The sequence below is a fragment of the Saccopteryx bilineata genome, chromosome 1 (assembly GCF_036850765.1).
Source record: "Saccopteryx bilineata isolate mSacBil1 chromosome 1, mSacBil1_pri_phased_curated, whole genome shotgun sequence".
Lineage (NCBI taxonomy): Eukaryota > Metazoa > Chordata > Mammalia > Chiroptera > Emballonuridae > Saccopteryx > Saccopteryx bilineata.
The window spans coordinates 244,415,586-244,437,397 of NC_089490.1; the positions used below are offsets into that span (position 1 = coordinate 244,415,586).

The following is a 21,812-nucleotide window of genomic DNA, read 5'->3' on the forward strand; positions in this document are numbered from 1 at the left end:
GAAAGCTTACCTTAGAATCACAGTGTTTGAGAAAGAAAAAAAATATCTCTAAACATCTGTAAATTCAAGCTCGTCATTTTACTGAAAAGGAAACAGGGTAAGTGATCTCCCCAAAGTCACCCAGCTACTTAGTGGCAGAACTTGAACCTGGGTCTCCTTGTACATCCACCCAGCTTCCCACTGTCCTGTGCTGCACGACCGGTGGGGTCACAGCTTCTACGGCAACATTCTCGCGAACACTGTCACCAGCAGACGACATGGGGCATTGCCCTCTGTGCTCGGAGCTCGCAGCAGACCACGGTGAAGTTATTGTCGTCCCCACTTCATAGATACAGAGACCAAGCATGAGGCAGTTCAGTAATTCACCCAAGACCCACAGCGGGTGAGTAGCAGAGCCCCCATTCAAACTCCCATCTTGAACCTAGAGCCGCAGTCTCAACCACACCCCCTGCGACCACAGCCCAAACCAGGCCAGGGAGCCACCGTCCCCTCCCCCAATTCTTGTTCTTAGAACGTTCGCCCAGAGGTGGCCCCTGCTAACACACTGGATGAATGAAATAGTCTGTCCACTTTTCCTGACCGTTTTTTCTTGTTAACATGGGATACCCATGAAGGAAAGCATGATTTTAAGGCACTTGCCGACTCAAAAAAGCTTTAAAGCAATCGCCTGCACTTAGCATTGGGACCACCAGGTGTCAGTGTGACTGCCCCATCAGGCAGTGATAACTCTTCAAGGTGTAGAATTTCCCCAGAAAGGAGTTTGATGAACTCTGAGTCCAGGGGCCTCTGGGTCTGGGCAGGAGCTAGGGAACATTTGACACCCACTGGCAGTTAAACACGTGGATGGATATAACAAACAAACAACATGGATCTGAGCCTTTAAAATACTTTCCCCAGATAAATGGAATCCTTCCCAGGATATTTATTTATTTATTTTTAATAGAAGACTAACCTTTCCAGAGCATCCCCTACACACAGCACAATTCCTTTGATATTCATGATCACCTTTAATAGAACATTTTGAAAGGTGTGATTTTACTGGAAAGTAGAACCTCCTCCTCCTCCCCCTCCTTCTCCTCCTTCCCTATCATTTATCATTAATTCTTGGGGCATTAGCATATTTGAAGTTTGAGCCTCCCTTCATATATGGACATATATTGATCTACATAAACCTCTCCTGACAATTCTCAGCATTGGCAGAAAAGCATGGTCATGATTTTGCCTAGTATTCACATACCCATCCGTTTTCCTACCCAGAATAACCTCACTCTGATGACAACATATTTAAAATGGCAAATGTTACCTATCTATTATGACATATTAGCACACACTAAGTGCATATAGTTTTATACTCACAACAGCCTTGCGAGGTTAGTACTATTATTGTCCTCATTAATTTAGAGGAAAAAACTGAGGCATAGAGAGGGTGAATGGTTTGCCTAAAGTCACACAGCTGATAGAAGGCAGAGTAAGAGACTCCTCCTCTTCCTTTAATTACCTGTGAGTTTCGTTAAAAGGAGGGTGGTGAAGGCCTTGTGAATTCTTTAGAAGAGGCAGTGATTTATACAAGACGGCTGAGGGCTCTAATCAAGTTCTGGAGTTACTGCTGCTCTGAAATACTCCTGAGAGGATTGGTAGCCCTCTGTGGTTCTCAGTCCTGGTTTCCTAGGATTCCCTCTGAGGCTCTAAGAAAGCAGGATGGATGGCAGTGCAGCCTTCCTTCTACAGTCCGTGTAGAAATTTTGCACGAATCCCCACTCCCTGCCAGATTGTAAAGTCTTGGTGGAAACTGAAATTTCCTCCTTCTCATCAGAAGAGCTGCATGGGCACATGCTTGTCAGGAGCAGGATGAAGTCAGTTGTCTGTGCCCAGTAGGATTATGGGTCTGGTTTCTGGGCAAGACATCATTTAATCACAGCAGCACCAGAGATTGGAACAGGACTACATGAGAGGCCCTATCCAGTTACAAAACAGCAAATGACACACTTTTATCTGCTTGTCACCCTGCTGGCTACAGTGAGGCCGGGTTTTCATGTCTGCTGCCCACCTCTGCTGCTGTTTGCTAACAGAGTGTGCCTTCTCCCAGTCATTCCCTTGAGCACAGTCTGTGCTGCCAGGATTTGGAGAGGGTGCCTCTTCCTGCTGTAAAAAAAAATGCGCATATTTATGTACAAGAGGAAACCTGGGCATAGCTGTTACCTGACTCCGGCAGAATGAGCTGGGGGCAGGGCTCGTCTAGTGAGTCGTCCTTGGGCCAGGGACCAGGCGCCCCCTCGCTTTGGGCTGTTGGATCTGCTCGGCACAGGGAATCCAAGGACTGTGGCCCTTTCTGACTCCTGGCAGGGGGATGTCTTGGGCAATGGTTGAGTGATCCTCCTCTCCCTCCCCCCTCTAGGCTGACTTAGACAAAAAAACTTCTATTATGCCCTCAGGATATTTAGCAAGAAGGAAGAGAAAGAGGGGAACTAAAAAGTGTCTATTCAGCCTGGACACTTCTGCTGACATTCCCACCAACCATGTGATATTTAAAAGGGCAAAACCAAAACAAGTTTCTCCCGCCTGCCACAGGGCATTCGGGGAGAAACATAGGCCTTTTGCTCTGTAATCTGTTTGCATTCTCAGGGCTGTCCTCTGGAATATTCTGGAGAGTGCAATATTTAAATGAAAATTCATGTTAAGAGACTATTAGTGGGATTTTAACAAATTGTTGTTGGTAAATTAGCATTCATTCATTCATTCATTCACCAGTCATAAACATTAAGCACCAACCAAATGGATCAAACACTGTGCTGAGACTAGAAAGATGAACGAGACAAAACTCTTCCTCTTTGTGGTTTATAATCTTCTGTCAGTCATGCCAGAGATGGCCACACTCTTCCCTGTACACATTCTTTGTCTATAGTGAGGGTTGGAAAACTATAGTCCACTTGTGAGGGTTGGAAAGCTATAGTCCACTTGCCCAATCTGGTTTATGGCTTGTTTTGCACAGCCCCTCAAGCTAAGAATGGTTTTTACATTTTTAAAGAGTTGAAAAAGAAGAAGAAGGAGAAGGAGGAGGAGGAGGAGAAGAAAGAAAGAAAGAAAGAAAGAAAGAAAGAAAGAAAGAAACCATAAAAAAAGAACAACACATGACCAAGATTGTATGTAGTCTAAAATATTTATTATCTGGCCCTTTGCAGAAGAATTTGCAAACGCCTCTTCTAAAGTAAGAAAATTCTTGTTGTTTAGCAAGGATAAGACATTTTCTAGCCCTACTGGCCACTAGATGTGGTCATATGACTAACTTTTGGCCAATGGGATCAAAGGAGAAGAGATTTCTGGAGCTGCTGGGCAGAGCTTCCCCTCCCTGTGGGTTGGAATGCTGTGTGGACCTGAGCCATCAGATTCACTGATGACTTAAGGCAATGCTCTAAGAATGGCAGAGCAAGAAGATGGTAGGAGCCTGGGCCCGGCACCAGGGAGTGACTCTACCATCTTTGGATTTTGCTGGATGCTTATAGAGGAAAGGAAGAAAGGAGAAAGAGAAGAAATGTTCACTATTTAAAGTCGGTCTTATGTTTCTTCTTTCCCTCACTAGCTTCCCTGTGGTGCTAAAATAAAACAAAATCCCCCCAAAATCCAAAACTCACCATGCCTTCATGGAATTCATCTCCACTCTTTTTTTCCCTCACCTGGTTAACTCCTAGTCATGCCTGAAGCTTACTGTAGGTACCACTTTCTTCTGAACTCAGCCCCTCAAGAACATGTCAGGCATCCTTCTTCTGGCTTTTGTAGTATCTGTGAATTGTTGGATACAAGTCTTTCTCTTGCACTAGAACTTGAGTACTTTAAGGGTAGAGTTTGCAGCTTACCTGTCTTTGATGCCAGGTGTAAGGCCAGGAGCCGTCATCGTGACCATTCACATGCAGGTTCCCATTGGATTCGGGTAGACGATAAAGAAATGGCGGAGTCAGAGGATGGGGGGCCATCCTATTTATTGGTGTCTCACCAAGACAGGCAAACCACAAAGAAGACAAGGGAAAAGCAGAAAACCAGCTCTTCCCATGAAGGGCAAGGGATCAGGGGAGCCCCTGCAATTGTGATAGCAGGAACTGTGTGTCTGAGCTCCTGGTCTGTCCCACTTTATAGTGTAGAAAACCAAAATCCCTTAATCCAATATACAAACAAGGAAGTCTCCGATACAAAGTCACTTATCCAAGGCATAATTGGATTCCTCATGAGAGTGCACCACCCAGATCATACAATCAGTCAAGGGTGTGGGGAAAAGCTTAGTCCCAAAACCAAACCTCAGGCTACAACAACCTGGCCTGCTTATAGCCTGTCCCCACACCCAATATAAGTCACAAGCAAGCAAACATATATATCATGTTTACAAACTTATTTGACCAACACCAGGCACACTAAAGATGCTTTGTGAATGCTGTTGAATGAATTAGTCTATTAGAGGCAGCTTCCTAGTTTGTGGGGCAGTTGCTTTTGCTCTTTCTTTCTTTCTTTCTTTCTTTCTTTCTTTCTTTCTTTCTTTTTTTTTTGATGCATTTATCCCAGCAAAAGGTAAGTCCAACAATGTATACCTCTGAGGGGAAGAAGTACATTTTGCTTTCTAAATGGCAGAAGAGAAATGTACACATTTACAAAGATTATATTTTTAAAAATTGAATGTCTTATTTGACTTAGATGCTAGTATTGCTTGTTGATAACATCTAAAAAGGTTTGAAGATGTAATAAAAAGTCATGAAGTGAGTTTTGTCACATAATGATATAAATGGAAGTATAGATACTTTCTCAAGTCTACCTTATTATGTAAAAATAAATACCCATTTTTTTCTATTTTTACAAAATTGTCTCACAAAGAAAAATTATGCACTAATCTATTTTTTATAATAACATGATATTGATCAGAATTTCATTTGGTTCTCTCCATGACCCTCTATATTATATTGCTTATAAGTGATAAAGGCAAAAGCATTGTTTTTAGTGTAAGCCTATTTTATATACTCTGGATAGACACAACCAGTTTTCTGAACCAGCAAATTAATGTAAGACTTTTAAGCAGTAGTATTTTTTCCCTCCATGTAGAAGAAAGAATACAAAATATTAGGGCCATATTGTCTTCACATATGATTTTTCTTGAGATGGTGTTAACAAAAGGTGGAGTTGGGAAAAGAATTTCTTGCATCATATAATACTGGTTGATTATTTGAATAGCTACCTTTCATTAAATTTGTAGTTCCTGACTGTTGGGCAGATAAAATGTATTATGCTCACTTTGTTAAAGAGGCCGTTGCCCAGGTGATATTAATGTGTGTTGAGAATTGTTGTAGCATGAGGCTTGGTTTTGGGATTAAGCCTTTCCCACCCTTTTTGATGAGGGGTGGTACAATCCAATCATGCCTCAGAGAAGTGACTTTGTATTAGAGACTTCCCTATTTTGTATATTGGATTAGAGGTTGTGAAGCTACACTATAAAATAGGGGTAGAACGGGAACTTGTCGCTTGGTTCCTGAGGTTAGCATGAGAGAGCAGAGAGAATAGAGCCAGCAGCGGGAGGAGGCCACGTGGAGAAGGCCAGGAAAAGCAGCCAAGATGGCGGAGTACTGAGTGAGATGCCAGTTTGTACAGAGTTTGTATCTGGGATAAGGAAGGAAATGGGGAACTGAGGAGAATAAGGCTGTTGAGCTAGAAACCTTTGATTCTAGGAAACTCGGATAAATCAGTAGCTTTGTGAGCACTGAATGTGACTGGGTTTTGGAGCCCAGTGTGTATTTTTACTTGCCCGCCGGGTGCAAGCTAGATTAAAGACTATGGCCCACCAGTTTTTGGCTCCATGGTTTCTTTACCGACTGTCCGAATCCAATGCGAACCTGCATGGGCCAGAAGGCTGCTGTGATAGTGGCTCTGGCCATGGCTTCTGGCTTTACACTGACTAAAGCTTTTCATAGATTACAAGGAAACCTGAGCAATAAAATAAAATAATTCAAAGGTTTCTTAAATCAAATATTAGATCTTATATTATATATGCTGAAGAGCCATACCTAACAGCTCAATGCTTCTAGACAATTTATTAAATGTTCAAAGCTAACCCTGTCCCCCAGGAAAAGCAATTCTAAGCAAATGATGGTCTCAGTGAATAGCTCATTTTTTGTGGACCTGAATACTAGGCTTTTTCTTCCCCATCCTATGTGACACAAGGAACTAAAATACTACAAGAGGAAAATTAGTGAGTTATCTAATGAGGGTGGAGGAAGTCAGCTGACTCAACTCATTACTACAGTATCATTATCTATTCAGTATATCAGAATTTCTGTGTTTGCAATCTAGGCAAATTCCTTTACTCTCCCTGTCTTATCTCATCTTCCCCTCTACCCCACATTGAGAAATCTCACCCTCTGTCTATCTGGTCAGTATAATTACTATCTGAAGCATGAGCTTGTTTATACCTATGGCTTGTCCATAGGCTTGCTTTTTTTGTTCTCTAAATTAAAATGTACTTATTATTGCTCTTACACTTTAGCAATCATAATACTTACTTCCCCTCAATTAAAAAAATGATGAAGTTCAAATTCAAGTTTGTAAAGGAATAAGTGACATGGAGCCAATAGCCAATCTAGCCACCTGTCAAGAAGAAAGAGGTGAGCTGGTTCTAGGGGCTATGGCAGCTCTGATGCACCATTTAAAGCCTCTAGCGGCCTACTCAGAAAGCAAATCATGAGTGCGTTTGGGAGTTAAAATAATTTGGTCTTGAGTTAGGCTTTAGCACAGTCCTGACGGGTAGGGATGGGGGTGGAATGCAAAGACAGAGGGGGGCAGGCTTCAGTCTCCGGCATAGGAGTGCATTTGGCCAGAGAGGTCAAGCCTGGTCACTGCTCCAGACGAAGGAGCAGCAGGTAAAACCCAAGTGCGTCCACCCCTTCTGAAAGCTCACATTGCTCTCCTGCTGTATGTCTGGCTGTCTGGAGCTTTGTCTTTAAGCCAAGCACATCCCAATCGCAGGTCATCAAAGATGTGTGTGCCTGGAGTGAGTTCCCAGTCTGCTGTCAGAAAGTGATGCCCAGACATGCTGGCAGTGACAATGAGAATGGATCACCACGTGGGAGAGAAGCCAGGAAACAAGTCCTGCTCATTTTCTGATCTGGACAACCACCTTCCTGCCCCCCCCCCCCAACTCCTGCACACAAATCAGAGAAACACCGCAACCTGCACAGTGCAAGAATGGCTCCAGGTTCATGTGAACAAAAGGGGACTTTTCTCCCTTGTCCCCTGCCCTACCTCCCTCTGACCCCAGCCTCCTTCCTCTGACCAGCTCTTTCTTCCTGCTCCCCAGGAAAGCAGAAAACTAGGTGGCCAGCACCAAAGAGTTTTCTAAGTGTCCGCTTCTAAGATTCTAAAAATGCATTCAAAATAGAAGAAGATATGCTGACATAAGAAATGTGCAAACCTGCAGACCATTTTTACGAATTTATTTCAGTCAAATGGATGACAATTGCCTGAAAGCAAATCTCCATGGGTTGAGGAAATGCTCCGGAGAATGGCAGTTTTATAGCTGATTTTATACATTGGAATAGAAGGAGGACACCTAAGAAAGACTGCATGAAATCCATTAACAGTAGATTAGCGGTGGGAAAAAGAAAAAGTGGAGAATTCTCTGGGGTTCAATAAAAAACAAAACAGAGAGACTCATACATCTTTGACATTGGTGGGTTCAGGATAGTTAATAATTAACATTTATGGCACCTAAGGATGACATTCGGGGAAGAAGGAACAATGAGGGATTCTGTGGTCTCCTGCACTGGTGGTAAGAGATCTGGAAAAGGAGATTACTATGACATTTCAAAGGTATGTTATCATAGATGCAAATAGATAATAGCCTCATTTAAGGTAAAGATTGAACTTTGTCAAGGAAGCTACAGGCCTCAGACATGACCCACCATGACCTGCTTATCATTAGGGATTTTTATGTTCAGACCATCTTATGTGGTTACTTTCGGTCTCTGAGTTTATAAGGCCCACCAAGCAAGCCTCCCCTGAGCCTGTCAGATTTAATACGTGGCCCCTTTTTGGTCTGTAGGTAAAAGGGACTAGAACTCCAGGGATTCTGCTATATGGGGTTGTATCAGGGCCAAAACCTTTTGAAAGATGCCAGCAATCTTTGAGAAGTGAGCGTCCATGACCCTTGCTCACTTTTCCCCTTCTTAAGTGTCACCCAAATTTTGGTCATGCTGAAAAGTGGTCACTCAAGATGTTTCATTGTGGCTGGGTAACAATAAAATATATTAGAACATATATACCTACTATGTGGATACTTATTAATGAATTCTATCTTTTTCTCTATCTGTCTACACACACATATATTATTTTGTGAATATATTTTATCTGTTATAAAACGTAAACAAAATATAGAAATGATGATATATTTAAAATATAATATTTTTAACAATTGCTCTTCATGCTCAACAAACTGTCTTGAGTCCCCCTTCTGGTGTAGTCCTCCCACTTTGAAGACCACTGATGGAAAGCGTGGGGAGAGAAGACCACTGGTGGAAAGCGTGGGGAGAGAAGACCACGGCTCTGGAAGTAGGCAAGGGGCGTGGGGGTGTCAACAAACCAGTTTCCCTGCAGGTTGGCTCCGCCCATTCAAGTGCATTTATAAGTTCCCTTCTTTGACAGGCACTTGCAGCCCGCCCTCCGCCTGGTTCAAAGCCTTCTGCCCCAGCAGCGTCGCCTCGCCTCGCCAGGGTCCTTGTGCTAAGTAAGTTCTAAGGCTCCTACTGTTGCTCTCCTAACCAGGTAACCAACTGCCTACGGAGCATGTTCACCTGAATGTCCAACAGGCACCGCATCCACGCAGCCAGCCATTGCCATGAGCTTCATGAAATGAGAGCTGAAAACCCACTTTACACTCTCTTCTCTGACTGTCAAGTTCACATCTTACACCATGCCCCGCTGCTTCCCCAGTAGTTTTGAATCCTGCGTGCCCCCTTTCCTCAATGACTTCCTGCCTCTTCCACCGCAGTGGCTTCTTACAGACACGTTTTGCCTCTGAGTCTGTCTCCTCAGAGGCAAAAGCATGGTTTTCCTGTGATTAACTGGATCGTGTTTGCTTAAGGCCCTTTCGAGAGTCTCCAAACCCTCAGAAAAAAAGTTATAACTCCTTAATGTGGCCTACGAGGCTTTCCTTCATCCATCTCTGACACAGCACCAGTCGCACGTGATGCAGCCTTTACTTCTCTCGTTCCTATACCTTCTTCCCCTTCCTCACCTGGTTAACCCAGGCTTCTCCCAGCTCCACTCAGAGTTCATCCTCTGCAGCCCCCCAAAGCCTCTCTGACCCTCCCCTGAGCTGCTCAGAGAACTCATGGAATCATAGGATAATGTTCCACATCTCGATTTCACTAGAACTTGACAGGGGTAAGGTCAGCTGTTAATTTATGTGTGTGTCTTTAGAATGGTAGTCCTCCAACTTCAATGTTCAGAAGAATAATTGAAGGTGCTTTGAACACTGCAATTCCTGACTGAGCAGGTTAGGTTCCTAGTTCCGAGCACGAGTCACCCGCATCCCATCCTGAGCGACTCTCACCTAGTGCATCCTTACTTAGAGTGTTAGCACAGTATCAATGCTAAGGCCCTCAGTAAGTAGGTCTCTCTCTGTCTCTCTGTCTCTCTCATCTTTCCATCTTGATGAGTGAAGGCACTAACAGGGACTGAGACAAAGACTGTGCTGACTCTGCCTTTGGAAGTGGGACTTTTGATGAACTGCACCCAGGTGCAGAGCTGTTCCCCTCAGCATGACTCCGACCTGTGCACCTGCTGTTGTTGCCTATGTGTGAGTAGATATGTGCACACACACACAAATTCACATCAAACATACTCACCTTCAACAATTAAAAATAATTTTGAAAAACATAGAAAAGGTAAGGAAACTCTTCTTGATTAAAAGATGTCAAAAAGATATAACAATAAAATGCAATATGTAAATCTTGATTGGATGCTGATTTGAACAAAAGAAATATCAAATAATAATTTTGAGACAACAATGATAAAAAGAATAGTTACTTTTCTTAGGTATAATATTATTGCAGTTAAAATAGAGAATGATCTGCTTCTTAGGAGGTATATACTTAAGTTTTCGGTGACGATTTGTCATGATTTATACAACTTACTTTCAGATGGTTTGGGAAAGCATTTATACACGCATATATCATTTGGCAAGATGTTACCAGCTGGGCGAATTTAACTAAGAGGAAGGTTGTTGTTTGTTGTACGACTGTTTAAACTTTCCTATAGATTTTAAGCTTTAAATATATATATTAAAAAATGGGGAAATGTAAAAAGGATGATTTCACATAATCATTTAGATTTGTGGCTTTTCTTGAAAAGTCTGATACCCCAATTTAGTAATAAGGTGTAACTACATTGCTTATTGAAGTCACTTGCCTGGCCTCAGAATTTGCAACCTTTGGCATGGAGGTCAACAGCCCTTAAAATTTGTTTTCCAGATTCTCTTCCTAGTATTCTGTCTCTTAAATCCCATAAGAAAGACTACCTACAGTGCTCTCCCATTGAGGAAGGCCTTTCTGAGAAGGCAATGTGGGAACTGGGTAACAGCAGGCTTGGGCCACCATGCAGACTGTGTCTGTTCTTGATACACACACAGAGCCCAAGGCATCTCTTCAAGATCAGTAACCAGATCAGGATATAAGGTTAAAGACCAAGTCAGCAGCAGGAGTTGACTCTTACTTGAAACAATCATTATCTATATCTTCTGGGGTTTGGGGTCCTGGCCACACATGTCAGGATGAGCAGAACCGACCTTCACTGGTAGATAAAAACGTTCCCTCAGAAGAATCAGTGAAACCATGATAGAGACTGTCTCTGTATAGCAATAGTGGGAAATGGAACTGAGGCAGAATGGGAACTGATTCCAACTTTATATATGCTGTTTATATACTGTTTATTTGTTTCACATTCAAAAAGATTTCAAACAAATGACAAAATTCTTGGTGATTGAGTCATTGAAATTGGTTATATATTTCTTTATGCTTTTTTTCCCTATTTTTAAAATTTCTCAGAAACCAACCAGCCAAAACGTTGGGTTCTCCCTCACATGGGACAGAAGGATTTCATGTATTCCACACTACAGACATGTTAACTTTGGAACTGTTGTCACCTACAGTAATACGTGGTCAGACTCTTTCCAGAATAGAAGGAAAGGGAAGTAAAACCATAAGACTGTAGTTTTCCCCAAATACTCAGAACCACAGATTTTAATTTGAAATCACCAGGGTCAATATTTTTTGATCTGGTATTTCCCCTTAATTCCCCAGTGGCTAAAGAAAGAGATTAGGAAAGGAAGATACAAGACAAAAAGTGTTTGAGATCGTTCTCCTATATATTATTTCCTTCTCTTTTTTCTGACTCAGGAAGCTAATAAAGCAAGATCCCACACTTATGATGTAATCCCTCCTCCCCTTTTTGATTTGGAAGCTGGTAGAATTTAAAAACACAATAAACTCCTTTGGGATTTTAGCTAAATAGACTTTGCTTACTATAAAACTGGAAGGGTTCTTTCTGTCCATTCTAATTCTCAGCATTACATAAAAATCAACGAGAGCCTGACCTGTGGTGGCGCAGTGGATAAAGCGTCGACCTGGAAATGCTGAGGTCGCCGGTTCGAAACCCTGGGCTTGCCTGGTCAAGGCACATATGGGAGTTGATGCTTCCAGCTCCTCCCCCTTCTCTCTCTGTCTGTCTCTCTCTCTCTCCCCCCCCCTCTCTCTCCCTCTCTCTCTCCTCTCTAAAAAAATGAATAAATAAAATAAAAATTTAAAAAAAAAATCAACGAGACAGCAAAGAGGCTGTCTCTTGCAGTGGCAAGAGTCTCATCTCCTCATGGGACAAGGTATTGTTGTTACATAAGGACTAGGGACAGTCGTGATTGAATGTCCCAATTCAGCCTGACCAGGCAGTGGCACACTGGATAGAGCATTGGACTGGGGCACAGAGGACCCAGGTTCGAAACCCCAAGGTCACCAGCTTGAGCGTGGGCTCATCTGGTTTGAGCATACCTCACCAGCTTGAGTCCAAGCTCACTGGCTTGAGCAAGAGGTTAATTGGTCTGCTGTAGCCCCCCAGTCAAGGCACATATGAGAAACCAATCAATGAACAACTAGATGCCGCAACAAAGAACTGATGCTTCTCATCTCTCTCCCTTCCTGTCTGTCTGTCCCTCCCTCTGTCTCTGACACACACACACACACACACACACACACACACACACACACACACACAAGGTGATAAGTGAATGTCCCACTTCATGGGCCAGGATGGGGCTGGGCTGGTGAAAATAATCTGGGACTTGGGATCCCAGGAAGAGTGATCTGAATCTTGGAAAGGACAGTGTCCAATACTCTCTCACTAAAGGAAAGACTTCCCAGTAGGACTAGCAAGCTTGTTGGGATGGGATTGAGATTATACCATCCCGCAGGTTGAGAAATGGAGACCACTGGCCATCTGTATAAAACGCTGAACTTTTTTGTTTGCTAGACCCAGTTCCTGCAATGTGAAGGGAGTGTCTGTAAGTGAGAACACCCAGGAGAAGTTAGCCCAGAACCAAGTGAAAGGACAGTGAACACTAATAACTTTCCTAAGTATATCAGTTTACTTATAATCTAAGCAGAACTGTTGGAACGCTAAGCTCCTCTAAGTCTGACCAAGAGGGGTGATTTGCGGGATATTCACTTTTGATATTTATGTTTGTCATAACCTAAGGATTTGAGCTGCTCTATAAAATAATTATAGCTACCATTTACTGGAGGATTAACATTTTCCTGGCAAGCCACAGAGGACTTTATACATATTATCTAATTTACTTTTCATGTGATTATTATGCCCAATTTATAGACAAGGGTACTCAGGCTTGGAAAAATAAAGTGAGTGAGCTAAGTGGCTGAAGAGGTCCTCAAACTTCAGTTTGTGCGAAGGTCCCAGTCCGCTTTCTTACATACATCCAGAGGCTTTCAGCCCTAGCTTCACAGTAGCATAATCTGGGTTACTCTTAGTAAATGTTGATGGCCAGGCACACATGGTCAAATTAAAGCACAGTACTTGGGTGAGGAGCCTGAGCATCTATTTTCTTTAAAACTTCCAAATGATTCTAGTGGTCAATCAGGATCCAGAATCTCTGAGTTACCTTGTACTGCTCCCAATAGTAGTCCTCCAAAGATGTGTCTCTCCTAATCTCTGAAACTGTAAGTACATTACCTTCCATGGTAAAGGGGAGTTTTCCAGAGTGATTGAGTTAAGGATGTTGAAATAGGGAGATATCTAGGATAATACAGGTAGGCCCAACGTACTACAAGAGTCTTATACAAGGAAGTGGGAGGTGGGAATATCACTATCAGAGGGACGCAGCCTTAGAAAGACTCCATCAGGAATTTCCAGCTTGGAAGATGGAAGGTCACGAGCCAAAGACTGTAGGCAACCTCTAGAGTCTGAAACAGGCAAGGAAATGGATTCTTCCCTCAAGTCTCCAGAAAGAATACAGCCTTACCTGCATCTTGATTTTGATTCAGTGAGACCCATTTCAGACTTGTGACCTACAGAACTGTAAAATGATTAATCTGTGTTGTTTGAAGCCGCTAAGTCTGGCCTTTTGCTTATACTGTAAGTAGTATAGTTATGTATCAGATTATTTTACATATGTTAGATAGCAGCTGTCTATCTAACTATTCATTGCCCATCCATTCACCCATCTGCTGAGAAAACATTTACCGAAAACCAACTGAAGGTGTGAGGCAGGGTTGTCATCTTCATTTCGTTGATGGGCAAAGAGGCATGGAGAAATTAACAACTGAGGCAGGACTTAGATCCTCCCACCTAGTCTTTGGTTCCATAAGTACACTGCTCTTTGCTGCACTAAGTTGTTACCTCTGTTATTTCTAATTACTGAAATCCTAGATCCTATGGGTAGGGATTCAGATATTGCCATAGCTGACCAACTGAGGAAGTATTTTGGTGCATGTAGAATTCTGTAACATTTTTTTAAGTCATAAAGTTGGTGAAGGCTAAGAACCAGAAGATGATGTCAGAGTAGTGTCACTGTGAGAGTTACCCTTGATCTCTCCCCTTGAAATTTCAACAAATTGAACAGCTATAAACCAGCGAAGGGGCCCCAGCTGAGCTCACAAGCTTGCCTGAAAGATCCAGGCACAGAATGGACTAAAGGTGGGAAGGGTGAAAAAACAAACAAACAAACAAATAAAACAGAGGACAAAAGATAAGAAACACTTGAGTATGGCTCCGGAGAGGAGAGAACCTCGGAGTGACTAAATCTTCAGCCAGGAGGAACGGAGAGATTGGGGAGAATTTGTTGTGATAATTGAACCAAAGTGGTGGAGCATGGGGTCACCCCCAGTGTTCCCATGGTCTACCCACAGCCTGCACTTGGACAGAGACATAAAAATACAAAGTGTGGCCCCCCAGCCTCCCAGATACTGCCTCCCTCCACAAGCAGGTACAGAGAGAGGCAGAGATATACTCCACAGGTGAAGAACATAAGTGCCCTGTGTCTGGTTGTCTGGTCCCCTGCTCTGTTGGGATGCGGGGAGGAGCACCCAGAGGCCTGAGATCGACATTGTTAAAGCTGTAAAGCCCTCACAAGACCCACCCATCATAGAAACTGCAGCCCTGCCTCCACCTTTGCCACTGCAACTTCTCAGCCTGGTAATATACAGAGCTAAAACTTGTTATCCAGTGCCACCTACTGGAAAAAGGTAAAAAAACCTTTTTCTTCTAATTTTTTCTCTAGTTCTTTCTTTGTTGTTTGTTTTTTATTGTTTTTTGTTTTTTAATTTTTTTGTGGTTTTCTCTTTAATTTTTGATTTTTAATTCAAGGATTAACTGAGACAATATATGCAAAATCATCTGGCACAATGCTTGGCACATGGCGAGTATGGAATAAATGTTAGGCGAATTGTTAGCAAGTTGCAGAGCATTATGTCAGGTGGTATGGTCAAGGAAAAATAAGACAAAAATCTCTGCTCTCAAAAAACTCAAGGCTCTTTGGAAAAACAATTGCTGTACTTCTGGAAAATTCATAGTACAATTACTATTACAGAGTACTCTACGTTAAGTGCTAAATTAGCTGTTCAGACATGAGAAATTATTATGCACTGAAGTGATGCTGAAATGGTACTTGGGTCATGGGTAAGATTGACTGGGAGGATAGACCTGGAGAACTGTGATAACAATGTGAGAAAGCGGGCTAGTAAGAGGAGCACAAAGGCCACATAGTTCTCAAAACTCTTCTTACATGCTGGGGAGGTGACTAGAAGAAGTATAGCTAAGTGTTTCTCTTTTGCAGAGTGGGGAACTGAGAGAGGGGAGGCCAAGTTCTCACAGAGTCAGCAGTTCCCAGCTGCTGCCAGCTGTGCTTCAGTCATTAGACTACATTGCCATCAGCTTGGGATGCCTTTGGAAGGGAGTCGAGGTAAGGCTGGGTCACCCAAGCAATGACAGATTTTTACATGGGTGATGGGACTTGACCCATGGTAACCCAATGATGAATAGGTTGCAAGACAGAAGAGAAGCTATAAGGATGCACAGAATTATATCATCAAACTGTTTGGCTTAGCTCCGAGCTCTTGGGAAATAGATCAGTGTAGAGTAGAGTAGCTAGGAGTGGTGAACTCTCTCTCAGCCAAAGACAAGAGTGGTTGAAAGAAGGTGACTGGAAGATACCTATTTGCAAACACACACGCATGCACACACAGACACACACATAGGCCAATGCCCTTTCATAGTCACTTTTTATTATAATGGACATTGCATTATTGTGTAAAAAAGGATCAATGTAATATAAATTTTCTTGGTATTACTAGCCTGTATTACCTAAAAATATGGCACATGAAGCTAAACAAGTAAGGCACTGGGAAGAGGAATCAGGGCTAATGTGGGCAGCCGTCTAGCCATTCTCATTGCAATACACCACGGAGGACATGCACCAGGTCTCAGAAATGGTATCTGTGTGCCATGACCACACTCACAACTGCAGTCAAGGCTGCCAACAGACCCAGCCATCCTCTTGAATTAAAAGTGAATTCTCATTTAAAACCATTGTAAGTGCTACTTTTAAAGACTATACTTTCAGGGATCATTTCTATAGTTTGTAAGTGCTACTTTTTAGAGTAAATATTTTATGAAACAAAACAATTTGTATGCTACTGGGAAGAGGTAGCAAATATTTGGCTGGGCAAATGAATGGTTTGGATTATGAGGAAAGAGTAGAGTAAGACTTAGATATAGCCTCCAGGAAGTCCTGTTGTAATTGATCAGATGATGAACCATGGCCAGCGTCTTTAGCAATCTTCTGCTCAGCTTAGAAACAGGGTTCTACTCACTTTTCCCTTCTTCAGTTAATCATTTATCTATTTGTATTCATCATGTTCTAAAGCAGCGGTTCTCAGACTCTTTGGGTTCAAAACCACGTTACATACTTAAAAATTATTAAATGGCCACAAAGACCTTTTGTTAAACTGGATAATGACTGAGAAGATGTTCATTTATTTATTCATGTAAAACAACAATAACAAATCATTACACATTAACATGAATAACAATTTTATTAAAAAATATACTTTCTAAAACAAAAAATTTAGCAAGAGACATAGCACTGTTTTATATTTTTGCAAATGTCTTTAATGTATGGTATAATAGAAAACAGCTACATCCTCACGTGTGCTCCGCATTCAATCAGCTGTGACATGTTTTGGTTGAAGTATGTGAAGATATGGCCTCAATGGGAAGAATACCTTAATAGCCTTTTCGTGGAATTATGCAGCCTCTGAAAAATTCCATTGAACATTCATGAAAGCATGAGAATGGAAAAGACCAATAACATCTTAGTATTATCATGTAGATGGCTTTGATCTTGTGGGTTCCTTAAAAAGCAATTGGTGATTCTCAGGGGTCATAGACCACACTTTGAGAATCTCTACTCTGGCCTTTCTCTAGCTTATATGGCCCAGATGTGTTTCCAGGGAAAATGGGGTTTCCTGTTATCTGTGGATGGCTCTTCAAGTGAACAAAGTATGGACTCCAAATGTATGATACCCAATCTTAGGTCTAGATCTTAAAATATCTACCTAATTCCAAAATAACTACCCTATCCCCATAGTACAATATGTCAGGTAGTCTGATTCTGTGTGGAACTATGAGGAATCTTTGTAAAGGCCACCCATCAAGATTATTTTGTTTCTGACTGTATTTGTATCTATATTAAAATATTATTGATACTTAAAAGCCTAAACTTCAGGCACAGAGACTCACTTGTTAATCTTATTTAATTTATATACATAAAAGTACTTACAGTTATCTCTCATAGGGCCACATCCTCAGTAATGGAATTACCCATGAACAGCTTGGGAGTTAGAGATGTAGACCCTCCCTCCAGTCAGTATAAAATCCACGCATAACTTCTGACTCCCTCAAAACTTAATTACTCATAGCCTAGTGCTAACTAGAAGCCTTAGCAAAGATATAAACAGTTGATCAACATGTATTTTGTATGTTACATGTATTAAAGAACTGTATTCTTACATTAAAGTAATCTAAATAAAAGAAGATATTATTATAAAAACCATAAGAAAGAGAAAATACATTTAAAGTAGTGTACTATATTTGTCAATACCATAAGTTTATGTTGTCTGTTTATAAGATGAATTATATGTCAGTACCTATATCAATATTGTCTTACATGATATAAAACATAGTAGGTATTATACATATGACTAACTTTAGACATCAAAAATGAAAATATAGGCCCTGGCTGGTTGGTTCAGTGGTAGAGTGTCATCCCAGTGTGTAAGTCTCAGATTTGATTCCCAGCCAGGGCACACAAGAGAGGCACCCATCTGCTTCTCCAACCTTCCTCTTCTTCCTTCTCTCTATCTCTCTCTTCCCCTCCCGCAGCCAAGGTCCCATTGGAGCAAAGTTGGCCCGGGCACTGAGGATGGCTTCATGGCCTCCGCCTCAGGTGCTAGAATGGCTCTGGTTGCAATGGAGCAACACCGGGTGGAACCTGGTTGGGCGCATGTGGGAGTCTATCTCTCTGCCACCCTTCTTGCTTCTCACTTCAGAAAAGTACAATATATATATATATATGTATATATATATGTTTATATATATATAAATGTGAAAAGGAAAATCACATCTATTTATAGATATAATAATCCATGCATTGATAATGAAGAAGCAACAATACAGCCTGGGGTCATCAATGTAATTGCTTCCCAGTACAGGTTTTGATCAACTTATGACCTATGCAACTTATGACCATTCGACTTTATGACCACAATTGCTAGCCACGACTGCTCCGCATCTGGCAGCACAAGTGTTGCCCAGCTGGGCATACGACAGTGTGGACCAGCTTCTGGCAACACTACCATCTCCGCGTGCACCATTTCAACTGTTATCGCAGACTCGGTACAATAATGAAAGAAAATTATGATAAACTATGACAAAGATTTTTATAACATTATTTCACAGTACTGTACATATAGCCTACTCAACACTACTCAAATCGTGTTACGACTGGTCTGTTGGAACTAATTGTGGTCATAAGTCGAGCACTAGCTGTAGTAAGAAAATCTCCAAAATATTTTCCAATATACTTATTGAAAAAAAAATCTGTGTATAAGTGGCCCCACGTAGTTCAAACCTGTGTTGTTCAAGGGTCAACCATATAAAACTGACTTAAAGAATCCTATTGAGTCAAGAAGCTCAAGTCCTTGAAATATGAACAGGCAATTACAAAATCACACAGCTCGTAAGCACACACTCAACAATCAGCTTAAATCTCTGGAAGGAAAAAGGCCAGTGTGACTTGCTTGGCAGTGGGGTTGCTTTCCTGTTCATATTACAACTAAGAATGAAGGCAAGAAATGATGCCTGTCAGAAAACTGACGCGAGGCGGGAATGACGATAGCACCCCAAGGAACTGCTTTTTCTTTCACAGTCAGTGCACGATCTTAAAAATATTTTTCTTGAGAAATGAACAAAGGTGACATTTTTACCCTTTGGGCTTAGAAGTGGGTCAGTGCACACTTCGAAAATAAATAACTTCTGGCTGATTTGATGCAGATGTAATCCACAGCTGTCCAAGCAGAGGCAGAGCGGCTGTCAACAATTGGCCATACATTTACATTTAAGCATTTTGGCAGCATTTATGAAACGTAGACTACTTGTGCATGGAATAGTTTGTTTCTCTTTCTGCTGTTTAAATCTTTACTTAAAAAAAACATTATGTTGCCAGATAACTGCCATCTTTATTCAACAGACACTTGTTAAACATGTTTGAGGCTTACTAGGCACCAGGTGTTACACTGAGTGAACAAATAACGGATAAAACCTTAACCTATGATACTTACTTATAGGAACTTTTTAGCTAGTATACCCTTAGCTGCTATGAATGATATCAAACATATATTCAAACATATATATTTCTTTAAGAAATTGTTGATAAGCTTCTAGAGTAGTTCTGCCCAACAGGGTTATTTGTAATGTAGACATGTCCTCTACCTGTGCTGTCTAATGTTATGCCATTAACCATATTCTGCTATCATTTAGAATCAAAGAACAAATAAAGCACTTCCCAGAGAAGAAAAAGCTAAAGGAGTTCATCACAACAAAGCAGTATTACAAGAAATGAGGAAAGGTCTTCTTTTAGGAGAAGAAGGAAAAAATATGAATAATAAAATGGCAATATATACACATCTCTCTTTACTTTAAATGATACAATCTTGCCATTTGCAACAACATGGGTGGGCCTAGAGGGTGTTGTACTGAGGGAAAGAAGTCAGAGAAAGACAAATGTCATATGATTTCACTTTTCTGTGGACTCTAAAAAACAAAATAAACAAGCAGAACAGAAACAGACATAGATACAGAAAACATTTTGGAGGTTGCCAGGTAGGAGGGAGATTGGGGAAATGGCTAAAAAAAGGTGAAGGGATCAAAAAGTACAAATTGGTTGTTACAGAATAGTCATGGGGATGTAAAGTACAGCAAAGGGAATATAGTCAATAAGACTGTAATAACTATGCATGTGTCAGATGAGTACTAGATTTATTGGGGTGACCACTTAGTAAGTTATATAATATAATGTCTAATCATTGGAGTGTGCCCTGAAATATATAATATTGCATGTCAACTATAACTGAAAAATTAAAAAAAATATTTAAGGTAAAAAAGATTATCAGATGATAGCAAATTATTAATTGCCAAGTTAGAAGTTTGCAAAGAAACATGTCGAGGCAGGGAAAGCTAACTTCATATTGGACAAGGGCAATGAAAAGACTGTGTTGTTTAAAGTCACGTTGAGATTTGAACTCTAAGCTCTCTGCCACTTAATTAGTTTTTCTCCTTGGCCAAATTACTTAGCCTCAGTTTTAACTTCCTTATCTATAAAATTATTATATTAGCTAATATGCAAGATGCTGTTAAGGTTGGCACATGGCCCCACACATAGTAGGCACTCAAGACTGTAAGACTATTCAAATTGTCAGGACTATTAATTACCACCACCAGGGTCTTCTGGAAACAGAGCAAACATATGAAATGTGATGATGTTTGTAGTACGCAGTGAATAAGTAAATTTAACTTGAAAGAAGCTGTTAAAGGAAATAGGAAACAAGTTTAACTTGTGAGATGGGTCCATATGATTTCTTTTCCTTGAAATCTTGACAAAAATTTTGGTTTGGCTCTCATAGGTAATGGTAAACAATTGTACATGCATGCCAAAAATAGTGGGTAAATATAGTTGTCAGAGGCACCGCCAAAAATAACCTTGGGGAAAGGGAAGGAACACAGTTAGAGTATGTTACAGTAATCCAAGTATGAGATGATGACCTTGACAAAGATAATAGCTGCAGAAATGGAAACAAAAGGTCTAATATAAAAGACATTTTGAAGAAAGAATGCGCAGGTGTTACGGGTGAGTTGAGACACTGACCCATGGAGGCCTTAGGGGGCTCTGGAGAACACCTTGTTCCCCTCCAGGCCATTACTTATGGACACAGCGGCCTTTTGTTGTTATGTTGTTTACCCAGTCAATTCAATATCATCATTTTCTATGTGGGACATGATATGAAAAATTCTGATAATCACTGAACTAAAGTATTCACTGCCAGACAGGATACAAGGAAAGAAAGAAAGGAAGAGTTAAAATGACTACAACACTTTCATTCTTCAAGACAGGATGGGTGGTACTGGTGGAAATGGCAGAGTGGGAAAGAGTTGTTTGCAGCGTTTGGTTTAGGATATTTCAGTTGTTGTATGAGAAATCCCTGTGAATAGGTCACTGGAAAAACAAGATTGAAACAAAGATGAAAGATTTCTTAGAGCTGGAGATTGTTTGCTTTGGTAATGGAATACAGTCAACTGCATTTGGCCAAAACACCCTCAGAGGAGGTGGGTTAACAGGTTGACATCAGCTTGCCTCTGTCTGCCTTGTCTTTATGTGTGTTCTATGAATTACTTTCATCTTCATGTTAGACAAAGATAGAAAAGCATTCTGATATTTACATGGACTAGCTAAGACCAACTAAGATTGCCTGAGATAATCAAGGTTCAGAATAATTTGTTGACCCTAAACGAAGAAGATAAAAATAAACGAGTGCCCTCAACAATGTAAATATATTGGATGCCACTGAATTGTTCTGTCTGTCTGTCTATCTGTCTGTCTATCTGTCTACCTACCTACCTACCTACCTACCTACCTACATACCTACCTATATATCATTTATCTATCTAAATTA

The 21,812-nt window shown here is 41.2% G+C and overlaps 1 protein-coding gene across 5 annotated transcripts in view; it reads right to left on the minus strand.

Annotated features, from left to right (window-relative positions):
• Nucleotides 1-21,812, minus strand: part of FYB1 (FYN binding protein 1) — a 152,721-nt gene that overhangs the window by 98,091 nt on the left and 32,818 nt on the right. The window contains exon 1 of one of the 5 annotated variants that reach the window (XM_066240112.1): nt 2,200-2,347. The exons of the other annotated variants lie outside the window; for them this stretch is intronic. The gene's annotated coding sequence lies outside the window, so the exon portion shown is untranslated. Of the gene's footprint in view, nt 1-2,199; nt 2,348-21,812 lie in introns of those variants that run through there. 5 annotated transcript variants of the gene reach the window in all.